This window comes from Pongo pygmaeus, chromosome 5 (genome assembly GCF_028885625.2).
Source record: "Pongo pygmaeus isolate AG05252 chromosome 5, NHGRI_mPonPyg2-v2.0_pri, whole genome shotgun sequence".
Lineage (NCBI taxonomy): Eukaryota > Metazoa > Chordata > Mammalia > Primates > Hominidae > Pongo > Pongo pygmaeus.
In genome coordinates this window covers 168304470-168320423 of record NC_072378.2, presented here as the reverse complement: position 1 = coordinate 168320423, position 15954 = coordinate 168304470, and the positions used below count along the sequence as shown (strand labels likewise).

The 15954-nt window shown below is 49.7% G+C and overlaps 1 long non-coding RNA gene across 1 annotated transcript; it reads right to left on the bottom strand.

The window, feature by feature from the left end:
• Positions 1-813: 813 nt before the first annotated feature.
• Positions 814-6085, bottom strand: LOC134739669 (uncharacterized). Its single transcript, XR_010126538.1, has 4 exons — positions 5763-6085; positions 4862-4966; positions 2154-3077; positions 814-1307 (listed from the first exon to the last, which is right to left on the bottom strand). It is a non-coding gene; the product is annotated as an uncharacterized LOC134739669 (long non-coding RNA).
• Between the last annotated feature and the right edge of the window lie 9869 nt (positions 6086-15954).

Below are 15954 nucleotides of genomic sequence, written 5' to 3'. Positions count from 1 at the left end.
AAAAGGCAGCTGCCTGTCTGTGCACAGCTGAGCTGTCAGGCCCCAGGGGTGCCCTGTTGGAGCAAGCAAGGACCCTCCCTCTTGTGCTAAAGGGGCCTTCCTGGCGCTGGCCGGGCACACAGGCCGCAAACATCTTCTCTTCAGACTTGATTTACGTTAGTGATTCCCTCAGGCCTGCCTCGATAGTGGTGTCACACCCTCACCCCCAGGAGCCCAGCGTTGAGCCCCTGTGGAGTCTCCAGTTCCCACTCCCTTTCCTCATCAGGATGCAATCAACTTTCAAACTTCCGCGTCTCTCACATTGATCCCATCCAGTGGACACCACGCCTAGACTCCTCCAACCCATTTCCAGCGTCACTTCCCCGCCTCATTGTCAGTATACCAAGCACTCACCGCATTCCAGACAGTGTTAGGCACAGTCAGACCCAGGCCTCAGCTCCAGAGGCTGGCATTTCAGTTGGGAGAGCAGATGCCAGGCTGTTCATACCCAGTGGAACCACGGTGATGATGAGTGGCTTGGCAGATGCTCGGGGCCTGAGTGACCTCTGACAGTCTGGTGGTTGGGGGAAGGCTTGTGTGAGCTCACGATGCTAAGTGAAGACCTGTGGGATGAGTACATATTAACTCGGCGAGGGCAGGTGGCAACATGAAGCTGGAAGCTGCCTGGCAGGTGCTTCAGGCAGAAAGGCCAGGATGTGCCGAGCGCCCAGGGCAGGAAGGAGCGGATGCTCCATGGAACTGGGAAGGGCTGGTGGGCCTGAAGCCGGGGAGGAAGGCGCCATGTGCAATGAGTAGGGCCGAGACCCTGCAAGGCCCCACAGGCCTGTTACAGGTTTTAATTTTATCCCAAAGACAGAGTGAGGCTGTCTCCCCTCACCAAAAAATAGTTCTGATTCTGCACACATGCTCCTTAAAATCCCTTGATAACTTTATATTGCCACCAGGACAAAGTCTGAAGGGGTTGCCTCGGCATTGGAGGTTGTGTAGTAACCTGGTCCTGCCCTCCTTCCTCAGCTCCATGTCATTCTAAGTGGAGCCTGCTGTGGAGCAGACCCAGAGGCCAGCTGGAGTTGAGCGCACTGAGACAGAGGCACAGCACCCTGTGTGATTTAGAAAGTAGAGTCATGAGTGAGCCGGGACCCAGGGGGAGGTCTCACAGAGGAGTAGAAGAGGAGAGAGGGCTTTCCTGAGCAAGTGTCAACTGAGCTCAACTCTAAGGACTGTGTGGGAGTTTCCTAGGTGCAGAACAGGTGGAATGACCTGCCAGGTAAAGGTGATGGGTGAATCAGAGGCACAGGTGGAAGGGCCTGCCAGGTGGAGGTGATGGGTGCATCAGAGGCACAGGTGGAAGGACCTCCCAGGTGGAGGTGATGGGTGCATCAGAGGCACAGGTGGAAGGACCTCCCAGGTGGAGGTGATGGGTGCATCAGAGGCACAGGTGGAAAGACCTCCCAGGTGGAGGTGATGGGAACATCAGAGGCACAGGTGGAAGGACCTGCCAGGTAGAGGTGATGAGTGCATCAGAGGCACAGGTGGAAGGACCTCCCAGGTGGAGGTGATGGGTGCATCAGAGGCACAGGTGGAAGGACCTCCCAGGTGGAGGTGATGGGTGCATCAGAGGCACAGGTGGAAGGACCTGCCAGGTGGAGGTGATGGGTGCATCAGAGGCACAGGTGGAAGGGCTTGCCAGGTGGAGGTGATGGGTGCATCAGAGGCACAGGTGGAAGGACCTGCCAGGTGGAGGTGATGGGTGCATCAGAGGCACAGGTGGAAGGACCTGCCAGGTAGAGGTGATGGGTGCATCAGAGGCACAGGTGGAAGGACCTGCCAGGTGGAGGTGATGGGTGCATCAGAGGCACAGGTGGAAGGGCCTCCCAGGTGGAGGTGATGGGTGCATCAGAGGCACAGGTGGAAGGACCTCCCAGGTGGAGGTGATGGGTGCATCAGAGGCACAGGTGGAAGGACCTGCCAGGTGGAGGTGATGGGTACGTCAGAGGCACAGGTGGAAGGACCTCCCAGGTGGAGGTGATGGGTGCATCAGAGGCACAGGTGGAAGGACCTCCCAGGTGGAGGTGATGGGTACATCAGAGGCACAGGTGGAAGGGCTTGCCAGGTGGAGGTGATGGGTACATCAGAGGCACAGGTGGAAGAACCTGCCAGGTGGAGGTGATGGGCGTATCAGAGGCACAGTGGCCGGCACAACCAGGCCGCGTCGTTCGGTGACTAGTACAACTGTGGCTCCCCTTAGAACGGGCTGTCTGCTCCCTTATGCATCCCAGTGCTTGCATTTGATCATGTGCCCGTATAGTATTTTTTTTTTCACATTTTTGGCCTCTTGAAGTAGACTGTGGCTGCCTTTCAGGGGCGATATCTCTTGGTTCTCGGAATAGGGCGTAGAGTTAGGGCAACCAAACTTTAAAGCCAAAAGCAGGATGCCATCTCTTCCACGGATGATCTCTTTTCCAGCAGGTGTTGGAGAAAATGGCTGCTGTGTCCTAAATGCCTCTCCTAGGCTTGGGCTGGGGCAGTCACACGGCCCCTGCGCGGGGTGAGTCCGACCTGTGTCACATTGCGTGGGGCCGCAGTCCTTCTCAACGTCCATGCTGTGTGCAGCCGCCACCGGGTGGCTGTTATGTACGCCTTGAATTGCGTGACTCTGGTTGCTGGTAGATAGCTTTTTTATTATATCATTTTTCCAAAGAACGAGAAAATGGCAAAAGCGCAGCATCATCGCGTGACTCACGACCTCCATGGCTCGTTCTGAAACTGGCAGCTCTGGGACCACTTTATGTGCTCAACAGACAAAATGGGGACATTTTCACTCACAAACGGCCAGTGAGCATCCAAATCCACTTCATTCCTGTTGGAGGCGAGCTGTCTACGGTCGCTGTCTAACAGCCGTGGAGCCTGTTCTGACCGGGCCCGACCCTTCTAGGACCCTGCTGAGTGCAACGCCGTCACTGAAGGACTTGGTCAGCCTGGGCCATGCGTTCCTTCCTGAAGAGGCGAAACCCGTGGCCGGCGGCTCCCCAGAGAGAAAAGCAGTGCTGTGTGAGTTCACGTTTTCCAGGAACCACCTTAGAAAAGTAAAACGAAACAGATAAAATTATTTTCCATAATGTATTTTATTTAACCTAATACAGCCAAAGTATTATTTCAACATTTCAACCCATCAGTTTCAACCTTCAACCCTCACGCCCTGGGCGCCTGGGCCACTTGCACTCAGAAGCGGCCACAGAAGCTCTGTTTCTCTCCTCATGCTCCTTCCGAGGACTAAATCCAAGCTCTGGCTTCACAGTCACTGTTTCCATTTCTCCTTCAGGGAGCTGGGAACAGCACCTTAGTGGCCCTCAAAAAGGAGTTTCCCAGTTATGTCTCCTATGCCCAAAAACGACATGGCAGGTAACGTCTCCACGAGACTCAGCATGGCTGGGGCCAAAGATACTTGAGTAAGGACAGCAGTGAACAGCCCTTGGAGGCAGCCCTTGGTGGGGTTCTGTGTGTGTGTGTGTGTGTCTGTGAACACTGTGTGTCTGTGAACACACACAAGCAATGGTAAGGTGGCAGAGCTTGGCTAAACATCGACATCTGACAACCCTCATTGAAAATAAATCTGGGCCGGGCACAGTAGCTCACACCTGTAATCCCAACATTTTGGGAGGCCGAGGTGGGAGGATCACCGGAGCTCAGAAGTTCGAGACCAACCTGACCAACATGGTGAAACCCTGTCTCTACTAAATATACAAAAATTAACCAGGCATGGTGGTGGGCACCTGTAATCCCAGCTACATGGGAGGCTGAGGCAGGAGAATCGCTTGAACCTGGGAGGTGGGGGTTGCACTGAGCTGAGACTGCGCCACTGCAATCCAGCCTGAGTGACAGAGAGAGACTCCATCTCAAACAAACAAACAAGCAAACAAAGAAAACAAAGCAAAATAAATCCAGTCTGGCCCAAAGACTGGCCACTGAGAGAGAACATGGCCATTAACCACAGTCCATAAACCACTATCCCCTGTGTTGCTTTACAGCAGGATGGCACACTTCCGCCCGTGGGCCGAGTCCAGTCTGCTTTTGTAAATGAACGTTCACGGCTGCAGCCACGCTCATCCTTCATGCATCCCCGGCTGCTTTCACTTTACAACAGCGGACCGAGCCGTGGTGACAGAGACCCGGGGGCCTGCAGAGCCGAAGATACTTATCATCCAGCCCCCCATCAGCAGAGCTTGCTGCTCGGGTTTTAGCAGCCTATCGTCTAGTTCAGAATGTTCTCTCGGCTCAGTTTTCCTGCATCTCCTCATGCACAGCCTGGCAGGACCTCGGCTGGACCTTGGCACCCCTCCCACCATATGCAGCTGTGTCTTGCCCTCATCCAGATGGGCTCACATTCTTGACTCCCTAGCCCTTGGCCACCAGAGCATTCCCATGGCTCCCCAAGTAGCCTGTACCTCCTTGGAGGATTACTGGAGGCCTTGTCTATGGTGGCCTGGGTCAGAATTTGCACATATGACTCAGCAAACAGTATGTCTTGTGAGTACAATAAAACCCTGTGTGTTGAGGTCAGGAATAAGGGTTCATTCCCCTAGCCTCAGGGAAGACTGTTGGCCTCCAGCCTTCCCTCCGAGGACGGTCCCTCCAGCCACTGCCTGGGCTGCAGAGAGCTGCCAACCCCAGGCCTCAGCCTTTTCTGGGACAGCTGTGTCCCACCACAGATCTGGCTGGAAGCGCTTGGCTCAGACCTCTCGCCCCAGCCCTCTCGCCCCTCCTAAGGGACCACTCGGCAGCCTCCACCAGCACCCTGTCTGGCTGGCTCTCCCGCTGACTGTCCGTCTTCCCTCCTGTCCCCTGCGGGCTGGTGATGGACCTGCTGCCTGCGTCAGGCTGCTCAGCCTAGGCCATCCTCCTCTCTCTGTCAATGAGAGCCCTGCTGGGGTCTCCTGATGGCTGTGGGGCTCCATCCTCCGGGCTGCTAAAGGGAAGAGCCTACATGTGCAGGTGGCCGCAGACACCCCAGCCTTCCTCAGAGATGGCCTCAGCCTGGAATTGAAGACAGACCCAGCCCGGGGTGATCTCTTCTCGGCTGGCCCTGGCCCAGGCCCACGGCCCCACACTTACTCCTGCTGAGGGGCTGCACGTCCTGCAGCGCTGGGATCTGGGCAGAGGGAGCCACCCAGGTCCAGCTGCTCTCTGCACACAGTTGGCTCTCCCTGAGTGGATGGGAAATGGGGCCCAGCACACCAGGGAAGGGCCAGGAAGGGGAATTCTGTTCCTCCTTGTCCGGTGAATTGAAAGCTGTGAGCAACTTTTCCTCCCTGGGACCTTGGACACATTTTCTATCAGGAAAAAAAAATGTGCCATTGATTTATCTGCCTTCTCCCTGCCCAGCCTCCATATTTATAGAGCAGCTGTATTAGGTGGGACCTGTCTGATTGCAGACAGAACTTGTTCAACCTATTTTAAGGGGAATAAAGAGGTCGCGGTGGTGGCGTGCCGAGGCTAACCCAGGCAGGTGGCCACCACACGGGCTCATGCCAGGACTACCTGCCCTTTCTCAACCCTGTCACCTCCCCCCTCCAGATCCCCACCCCACTCCCATTTCTGGCCTCCGGTGGTGTTTCCTTGGAGCTCTTTGTGGGTGGTCTTTCTGGCGGCTCCAGCAATTCCAGGGCCAGCCCGGGTGGTCATTGCTCCCTTCTGGCTGGCCGATCCCTTGTCGTGGCTGCACTTTCCAGCCATAAGAAAGCCGCCGAGGGCTGGTCACACACCCACTCGGGAGGAGCTTGGAAGGTTGAGTGGTCGCACACCCACTTGGGAGCCCAGGAGCAGTAAGGAAGGTCGGGTTTCATGGATGAAAGTGACAGGAGTGCGGGCCAGGTCCCGCCCACTCCTACTCAGAGGCCGCTGACCATGGGAGTGGCCACGGTCACACGCAGGGAGGGCCAGACTTCCTTCCTTCCTTCCTGATGAATCCAGACGAGGTCCTGTCCATCAGATGAGGCTTCCTTCAGCCTGGCTGTGTTCACCCTGAGCTAGGAGGGTGTGGGAGGGGCAGAGACTGATAAGACACAGCTAGCTGGCAGCAGCACTGTAAATGACGAGTTAATGGGTGCAGTACACCAACATGGCACATGTATACATATGTAACAAACCTGCACATTGTGCACATGTACCCTAAAACTTAAAGTATAATAATAATAAAATAAAATAAAAAAAGAGAAAGAAATGCAACTCTTGCGTGAGTTTATGTTTCCAGGAGCCACCTTAAAAAAAGCAAAAGGAAACAGATACAACTCATTTCAATAATGTATTTTATTTAACCTACTACATCCAAAGTATCATTTCAACATTTCAACCCATCGGTTTCCATATTTATCAAAATAAACAATGGTTAATGGGCAGCTTTTCCCTTCCTGCTGAGTGTGGGCCTCCTAGCACAGTGCATCTCTGTTGGCACAAGCAGGTTTCCAGGGCTCCATGGCCATGTGTGGCCATGACCTCCAGCCACAGCTGGGCTGCTGTGCATCTGCAGCTGGATGAGGGGTAGGCGAGTGGTCCTGCTGGTCTTGGCCTGCTTGAGAACTGGCTATCCACAGTCTAGACCCCCTCCCCATAGCCTCCAACCCCCTTGGCTGGTGATATGGTTTGGCTGTGTCTCTACCCAAATCTCGTCTTGAATTGTAACTCCCAGAATTCCCATGTGTTGTGGGAGGGATCCAGTGGGAGGTAATTGAATGATGGGGCAGGTCTTTCCTGCACTGTTCTCATGATAGTGAATAAATCTCACACAATCTGTTGGTTTTATCAAGAAGAGTTTTCCTGCGCAAGCTCTCTCTTTACCTTCTACCATCCATGTAAGATGTGACTTGCTCCTCTTTGCCTTCTGCCATGACTGTGAGGCCTCCCCAGCCATGTGGAACTGTAAATCCATTAAACCTGTTTTTCTTTTCAGGCTCAAGTATGTCTTTATCAGCAGCATGAAAATGGACTAATCCAGCTGGCTCGTGGGGTCCATGGGCTCTGCAGGCATAGAAGCAGACAGGGCTCCCTGTAGCCTGGCCCTGGCTTGAGTGCCCACACATCTGCTGCACTTCAGCCAAGCAGGTCCCCCTGTCTGCCCACCATGCTGAGCACCTGCCATGCCTGCACACTGCCCACAGTTGGGGGTGGGGGTTCTATATGCCTCAACTGACCTTGGATGGTAAGAGCATCCAAGGGCATGGAGACTTGAGGGTGCAGAGCTCAACCACTGGGATGGCTCTACCTCAGGGACACTCGCTAGTTGAAACCCCATGGAACAAAGGACACATGCCTGACTCTGCACCCAGCTCAGGTTGTCCTCCCATGTCGCCTCTTCTCTGAATATCTCACAGCCAAACGCCTGGTGAGGCCATGGCTGTGCAGCGCCCTCCCCAGGGTTTCTGTGCATGTGCCCTTCCTCCCCAGCTCAGCACCATGCAGCTCTGGGTCCTGTGGGTGCATTTCCCCTCAGTCCTCCCTGTAGGGGTGGGTTGCTGTCCCTCTGGGCAGCTGTCCTCACCCCACACTGCAAAGCACCCTGCACGGACAGCCCCCTCCACACCATCCCACCCGGAACCACCAGTGCACACGGCTCTGCCAGGGACAAAGGAGAAGTGAAGCAAAGATGTGGAAAAGCTGGAAGTCAGAGAGCGCCCATCACTGCTGGTGGCTGGCACTGTCTGTCCCTGCCATGTGAGCACCTTTCACATGGGCACACCATCCTTGGGGGTTCATAGTGACATTTCTCTCTCTATCCACCCACCATCCACACACAGACACATACATATACATTGCATAGACCTGTATATATAAATTGCATGTCTAAATCACACACACACACACACACACACACACACACACAACACACATATATACATATTTCTCTTTTCATTATCTAAGCCTCTCTTTTCCAAGCCTGAGACTTTTCTTCTGTGTAACTAAGGGTCTGTTTAAGTGTTTTGTCAAACTTAAGATCATTCTCTTTCTATAAAATTCTGCTAATAGAAATTCTCCTTTCTACTCTACCCACTCTGGTACCACAGAAATAAATACACCAAGTTACTGCTTAAATTGCATGTTTGAGTTTCCTTCAAGCATAACAGGAGTTGTTGCTGTGGCCTGGAGCAGTCACATGGACTGGAGCTTGACACTGAAGCTCCACAAGGGAGAGGCGGTCTTGGCATAAGGCCTGGCATCCGGCAGGGATGGGATGAAGAGCTGCAAAAAGAATGAGTGAATGCATGAATGAGAGAATGAGTGAATGTGTGAATAAGGGAATGAGGGAATCTATGGATGTGGGAATGAGGGAATCATTGGATGAGGAAATGAGGGAATCCATGGATGAGGGAATGAGGGAATCCATGGATGAGGGAATGAGGGAATCCATGGATGAGGAAATGAGGGAATGCATGGGTGAGGGAATGAGGGAATCCACGGATGAGGGAATGAGGGAATCCATGGATGAGGGAATGAGGGAATCCATGGATGAGGGAATGAGGGAATCATTGGATGAGGGAATGAGGGAATGCATGGATGAGGGAATGAGGGAATCCATGGATGAGGGAATGAGGGAATCATTGGATGAGGGAATGAGGGAATCCGTGGATGAGGGAATGAGGGAATGCATGGATGAGGGAATGAGGGAATCATTGGATGAGGGAATGAGGGAATCCGTGGATGAGGGAATGAGGGAATCATTGGATGAGGGAATGAGGGAATCATTGGATGAGGGAATGAGGGAATCATTGGATGAGGGAATGAGGGAATCCATGGATGAGGGAATGAGGGAATGCATGGATGAGGGACTGAGGGAATCCATGGATGAGGGAATGAGGGAATCATTGGATGAGGGAATGAGGGAATCCGTGGATGAGGGAATGAGGGAATGCATGGATGAGGGAATGAGGGAATCATTGGATGAGGGAATGAGGGAATCATTGGATGAGGGAATGAGGGAATCCGTGGATGAGGGAATGAGGGAATGCATGGATGAGGGAATGAGGGAATCATTGGATGAGGGAATGAGGGAATCATTGGATGAGGGAATGAGGGAATCCATGGATGAGGGAATGAAGGAATGCATGGATAAGGGAATGAGGGAATCCATGGATGAGGGAATGAGGGAATCATTGGATGAGGGAATGAGGGAATCATTGGATGAGGGAATGAGGGAATCCATGGATGAGGGAATGAGGGAATCCGTGGATGAGGGAATGAGGGAATTCATGAATGAGGGAATGGGATCCAGAGTGCAGAGGGATGTGGAGCAAGGCAGGAGGGCAGAAGTGAGATTGTATCCGTGCAGTTTTAGATTGGCAGCTGCCACCATCCACGGTCAAGGTCTGCCAGGCCCCTGCACGCAGATAACGCTCAGAGCACGCGAAATCTCCCCTTCATTTCCACACTTCCTTCACAGCCTTAGAAATCCTGCTGCTGCCTTGATGCCTCCCTGCTACGGACTTTTCTTGTGGGTTATTTCCATCAAGTGATTAGCTGGTTGTTTTCTGGGTTGAATTGTGTTTTGCCGCTACTGCCTTATATTTGCAACCTCTCCAGAGCCTTAATTCATTTTTCATGCTGTTTATGGGTGAACTTAAAATTAAATGAACTAATTTCAACTGTTCACCTCAGTCAGAAACTTTACAATGACAAGCAGAAATTGGAATGGCTGGTCCATGTGGGGCTGGCCCGGCTCTCCCTGGCCTGCATGCATGGGCCTGACTGCGACTTGCTCTGCCCCGCTGGGTCCAGTCCTGCCTTGGGGAACCTGCACAGTAATGCTTGCGTATTCCTCTCTTCCACAGTGGTTTTAATGGTTGAAGTAAGTTCCTCATTCTGACTCTAATATTTTGGCCCAGAATATAGAAGCCCAATGAATCCAAAGTCCTCCAAAAAGCGAGGATGGCAGGAACCACAGCTGACATTGTGGAATTCAGGCCACGTGCCAGGCACTGCGTCACGCAAAATGTGCACTCCTTCATTGGGTGCTCACCACACTGCGGGGCAGGTGATGCTCACCCCTTGTGATGGATGAGGAAACTGAGGCACAGAGGGAGGAAGGAAGTGGCTGTGGTTTGCACAGCTAGCAGAGTCACATCCAAACCAGGAAGTAGATGTCAGAATCTTCTCTTCCAAGACCCTGATCTTGTTGGCATTTACATTGATCTGTGGTTTGTACCATATGCGGACACCCAGAGCCTGTCCTCCTTTGAAATAGCTGGGATGTGACCATCGATGGGCCAGTGCTTGAACCCTCACTCGCCGGGAGTCTGAAGCAATGGCAGGAAGCTGTGGGATGTGAGATCCTGGCCGTGCTGCTTGAGGCCTGCTCTGCTCAGAGGATGACACCCACCTCAGTGCCACGGGTCTCCATCTCTGAAACAGAGCCAACCTCAGCACCACCTTTGTGGAGTTGTGGTGAATAGTACATGGGTCTGTGTGGCTATCACTCTAACGACCGGGCTGGCTCTTTCTGGGGGTACATGGTGGGTTGGATGGGGAGGAGGTGAGACAGCCTGCAGCTGACAGAGGCGAGGGCTGTAATATCTTTTGTGGACTGTTTAATTGATGGCCACAGTATAGAAATGTTGGTGCTAAAAATTTTAATTTCAAATGAAACCATATGAAAAACAGCTTCTCAAAACTCATACCTCTGTGGCTACTCTTAGTAAGACAATGTGGTTTTATTAGTTTATGAGGCCATCTTCAATAGTGTTTGTTGTAAAGACCAATGCTGATCCGAACAAGCTGGGATGACCGGTTACATTGTGTCTCCCGGGTCGATATCCTTTATCTCTGGGCTTCCTCCTGTGGTGGAATTTCAGAGACCTGCCAGATGCTGCCCGTTGGGGATCAGAAAGCCGGGTCCAGGAGGACTAGAGAAAGCCAGCTGCATACGATGGGACCCAGGGCCTAAGGAACAGAAAAGGAGGAGCAGAAACTCTGGTAGAGACTACAGGAGAGCAGGGAGGGAGGGCAGCTGCAGAGATGCTGGGAGAAGGGCTGGAATGAAACTGCGGAGGGTCAAGGGTCACTGTATGGAACATCAGAGCGCCTTCAGGAAGCAAAGCCGTGCTGAAAGGGAGAGGAAGCATCTGCTGGGTGACAGGCTGCTGCCCCTGCTTGCACCATGTGGGTTTAGATGTGAAACAGGTGCAGGGGTTTGGGAAAGCGGCACCGCCTGGCTCTGAGTGTCCACATTCACAGCAGGGCGATGGGAATCATGCCATGGAGTCTCGGGGTTGGCAGGGACTTGGAGGTTCGTTTGTGTGCTTTTATCTGATCCTTTCAGCGTCACCCCTGCCAAGTGAACTTTAACCCATCAACGATGAAGTCCTCGTTACCACTTGCATCAGACCATTCCATGCATGGATACTGTTTTACCTGTGAGAAGATTCTTCTATCTCTGAACAGATGCACAAGAGACACAGTATTCTTGTCTCCTGGGAGGGGAACTGGATGGATGGGGATTTTTACAAAAATGCTCTTTGTATTCTTTGAATTTTGAAATATGTCAAGACATTATCAATAAAGACATGACATTAAAATTTAGGGGAAAATGTTGCATTAAAAACTGCATGTTTCAGCCGGGCGTGGGGGCTCACGCCTGGAATCCCAGCACTTTGGGAGGCCAAGGCTGGAGGATTGCCTGAGGCCAGGAGTTTGAGACCAGCCTGGCCAATATGGTGAAACCCCATCTCTACTAAAAATATATAAATTAGTGGGGCGTGGTGGCGGGCGCTTGTAATCCCAGCTGCTCGGGAGGCTGAGACAGGAGAATCACTTGAACTGGGGAGGTGGAGGTTGCAGTGAGCTGAGATCTTGCCATTGCACTCCAGCCTGGGAGACAGATCGAGACTCCATCTCAAAAAACAAAACAACAAAACAAAACAAAACACCCTGCATGTTTCCACGCCAGCTCAAGTTCTGATCCTCAGGTCCACACAGGCCATGCCCTCTGCCCTCAGTCCCTCCCCAGTTCCAGGAAGAGAGCAGCAGAGCCCCTCATAACTCTTTCTTAGGTGGGAAAATCCCTTGTAAACATAGACTTCAGTCCCTTATCAATCCCAGACATACTCCCCTAGCTGCCTTTTATGGGTGGCTAAAAAGTAGGCTCTAGAACTAAAAATAGGAGACCTCCTCTCATAGGGCTGGGGGAAGGGAGGCCGCAGCTGTCCTTGTCTGTGAACCTTGTTCCAAGTAAGACAAACCAAGAGTCAGGCGCATGCACCAGTGAGGCTGTAGGTTGATCCTGTGTTCAGGCCACACCTCAAGTCTTTCTTACGTTTGTTGCTATTAATTTTGCCCTCTTCATCCTACGATTATCTATTTTTGGAATTAATACTGCATTTTAGTCAGTTTCTCTTAAATTTTATCTCATCATTCATCCTGTCAAGATGATTAGTTCCTTAAAAGCAGAGACAATACTTAATTCGCCTTTTTCTCCCTGGAAGGAAGCCTTGCAAGTATCAAAAATTACTCATGGAATGTATAAAAAGCAGTGCCAAATAACCACTTGGGAACCTCACTTGATTTTTGTTGACTTAGAAAGGGTGTAGACTTCGAAGACCACTTGGTGTTTTAAATGAAGTGATTCATCTGTAGCTAAAGACTGACTTCTGCCCCTAGCTCTGCTGGTTTCTCCTGGGTGGCCTGGGGAAGTGAGTTCAGCTGCCCTTCCCTGAGCGGAGGGATTGTCTCATGGCCTGTGAGGTTCCTCCCACCAGCAGTTATCTGTCTGCTGTGGTTCTGGGTCCCGTTTCTCCAGCACAGATGAGACCCCTGTGGCGGTGTGCTCCTGCCTGCTTGCTGCACTCGGAGTCCCGTTCACCTGGTCAGAGATCCTATAGAACAAGGCACTGTCTGGAAATGAGCCCCAAATTCATGTGTTTGTCCAACGGCCACAGAGCAACCCCTCCCTTATGAATGCTTCTGTGGATTTTCAGGCCTAAAAGTAAGCATTAAAATTCATACAGAAAAAGAAAACACCCAGGGCTATCATTGGCCATTTACATTTTGGATTTTCTAAGTTAAGTCCTCAGCAAAGTAATATTTTGGTGATTTTTTTTTTTAAAGAAAAGAAAGATAATATATACCCACGTGTATCTATGCAGCACATCCTGCAGGCTGCTGGGGAGGAGACGGGTACTGGGGAGGAGAGAACACTGGCTATTAAATCAAGTTCAGAGTTTGATGAATGTCTTAGGCTGGACGTTCGCACGTCTGAATTGAGACAGTGTTGTGATTTAAAGCTATGGTAGGACCATCTATTACCCAGGAGGGAACAGAGAATTCACGAGCCTGTCTGAGTTTTCATCAGGAGCAGGAGACGGTGATCTCTACTGCATAGTGTTTAAAGGAACAGCAGGATACCAAAGCCAAAGTTTTAATTGTTTCACAAATTCTTGTTAAACATACTGTTTACGTGTCTACTGTTGCTAGACTGTGATATATCTACCAAGAAATATCCTTACTCTTCATAGTAACTGTCTTAGTCTATTTCCTGTTGCTATAACTGAATACCTGAGACTGGGTAATTTATAAAGAAAATAAATTTATTTCTTAACAGTCCTGGAGGTTGTGAAGACCCAGGTCAAAGGACCACATCTGGGGAGAGCCATTGTGTGGGTGGGGACTCTCTACAAAGCCCTGACAGGGCATCGCATGGTGAGAAAGCCCCCGAGAGAATCAACCTGACTTTCATAACAGACCTACTCTCATGATAACAAACCCAGTCTTGGGATAAGACACTAATCCATTAACCCCTTTCATCCATAAATGCATGAGTAGATTAATCCATTTATGTGGGTGGAGCCTTCCTGACCCAATCACCTTCCAAAAGCCCTACCTCTCAAGATGGCTACATTGGGGATCAGATTTCAACATGAGTTTCAGAGGAGACAAATATTCAAACCAGAGCCATAACTTATAAAGAAGCTATTATAATTTTCATTTCTGCAAAGGAAACTAAGGCCCCAAAAGATTGTTTCTTTCACTAAAAAGGAAGCTGATACTTATTGAGTACCTACCGTTTGCTGCTTGGAACCCCAGAGTATATGTGGGTGACATGAAAATGCTATGGAGAAAAGACTATGCCAAGAGATTGGCCTTAGTTGTTACAGCAAAAAAGAATCTAACTTTAAGATTTGGGATATGGGGTTATGAAAAGAACAAGTTTCTTTTTAAAACTATAATATCCAGGCTGAAAATAAAGAGCATTTATTTCAGATAAATTTAGGAGAAATTGAGCAACAGATTGTCCTTTATGTATATGTATTATATCATTGTTGTGTTTTTCTGATTTAAAACTAATATAATTTTTTTGGAAAATGAGCGAAGCAGAGAAGTTGACTTCTAGACATGTTGGAATAACTGGTATTGGACTTGTCCTTCCACAGTAAACAATGAAAAAACTTGAAAAAATATATGTTACAGCTGTTTTCAGACAGTAGGCAATAGGCAGCACAGGACCGTGGTCAATTAGAGAATAAAAATGAGGTGAGCATTAAGATTACTCTGACTTTCTTACATTGTGCCCCAGAGGGGAGAAGCCCAAGCAGAACATGGGGGTCTTGTTTAGTTGAGAAGACAGAAATGGGAATTGGTGAGGTTGGGGTGCCTGTAATTTTCAGAGAAGAGAGTAGGGAGCCGTGAAAGAAAGAATCCTAGAAATCTACATAAGAATACCATTGAGCCTGTTGTTGAATGCTAACTGTGCATGAGTAGGATGAATTTTTACCAGATGTGGCAAAGAACTAGCAGAAAGCTATGAAGTAAAAACTTCCCAGGAATCACACATTTGATTCTGGTCAAGCCAGAGTAAAAAGACCTCATTGAAAAACCTGAGACATTCACTAAAGATTTTAAAGGGATCACCCCTTAGGAGAGAAGCTAAATTACACTTAGAAAAGAAGTGACCCTAAACCTTCCCTAGTACACCTTAAAAACTAGCCTCAAAAGAATAGATCTGGTAAGCAAGTTACTCGTATACTTACCAAACACAATACAACAACCTTTAAAAGAGGGCAATGAAATACAGATGCTTAACAACATACCACTGTAATGTCCAGCATCCAATAAAAAATTATTAAAAATGAAGAAGCTGGAAAATGAGCCATAGCCAGGAGAAAGGTTAGTCAATCCATACCCACCCAGAAATGAGAGAGAGAATGGAATTAGCGGGCAACAACTTTACGATCTATTACAAATATGCTTAAAGATTCGTTTTTAGTTTTGAACATAATAAGAAAAAGAATGATTATATAAAGAACCAAATAGAACTTTTGGAGTTATAAAATACATTATCTGAATTGAACAAGTCCCTGGATGGGCTTCACAGGAGACTAAGTACTGCAGAAACAAAGATCATTCAGTTTGAAGACATATTGATAGAATCTATCTAAAATGAAGCATCATTGGAAAAAAGATTTAAGAAAACGAACAGGGGCTCAGTGACCTAAGGAACAATATCAGGCTAATATAAATAATTATTTACTGTTTATGAAATTGGACTCACAGAGAGAGGGCAGAATAATTTTTGAATGACCCCAAAATTTCCAAATTAATCAGTACTAGAAACCCTCAAGTCCAAGAACTTCAAAATACCCAAACAGTAAAAAAAACCCAAACCATAACAGAGCACATCACAATCAAATTGCTTCCTGGTTCATCTGTCCCTCACTGACATCTGTTAGAGTAACTAGTCAGGCATGAGCAGGGCAGGAGAGGGACTCCCAACCAGGAACTTCAGGCAGCCATCAGGGGATGGTCAGGTGGTTGCTAACTGCCTGTCTAAAATAATAATTGGTTGCAGCCAGTGCCAGAGAAAGGCAGTCTCCCTACAGATAGAAAAAACCTGAAGCTGGTGATCAGCAGCTTCCCAATAAGATCTCGGAGTTGGGCAAGTGGGTTCAAGCATGCACACTAAGAGGCAAAATGGCA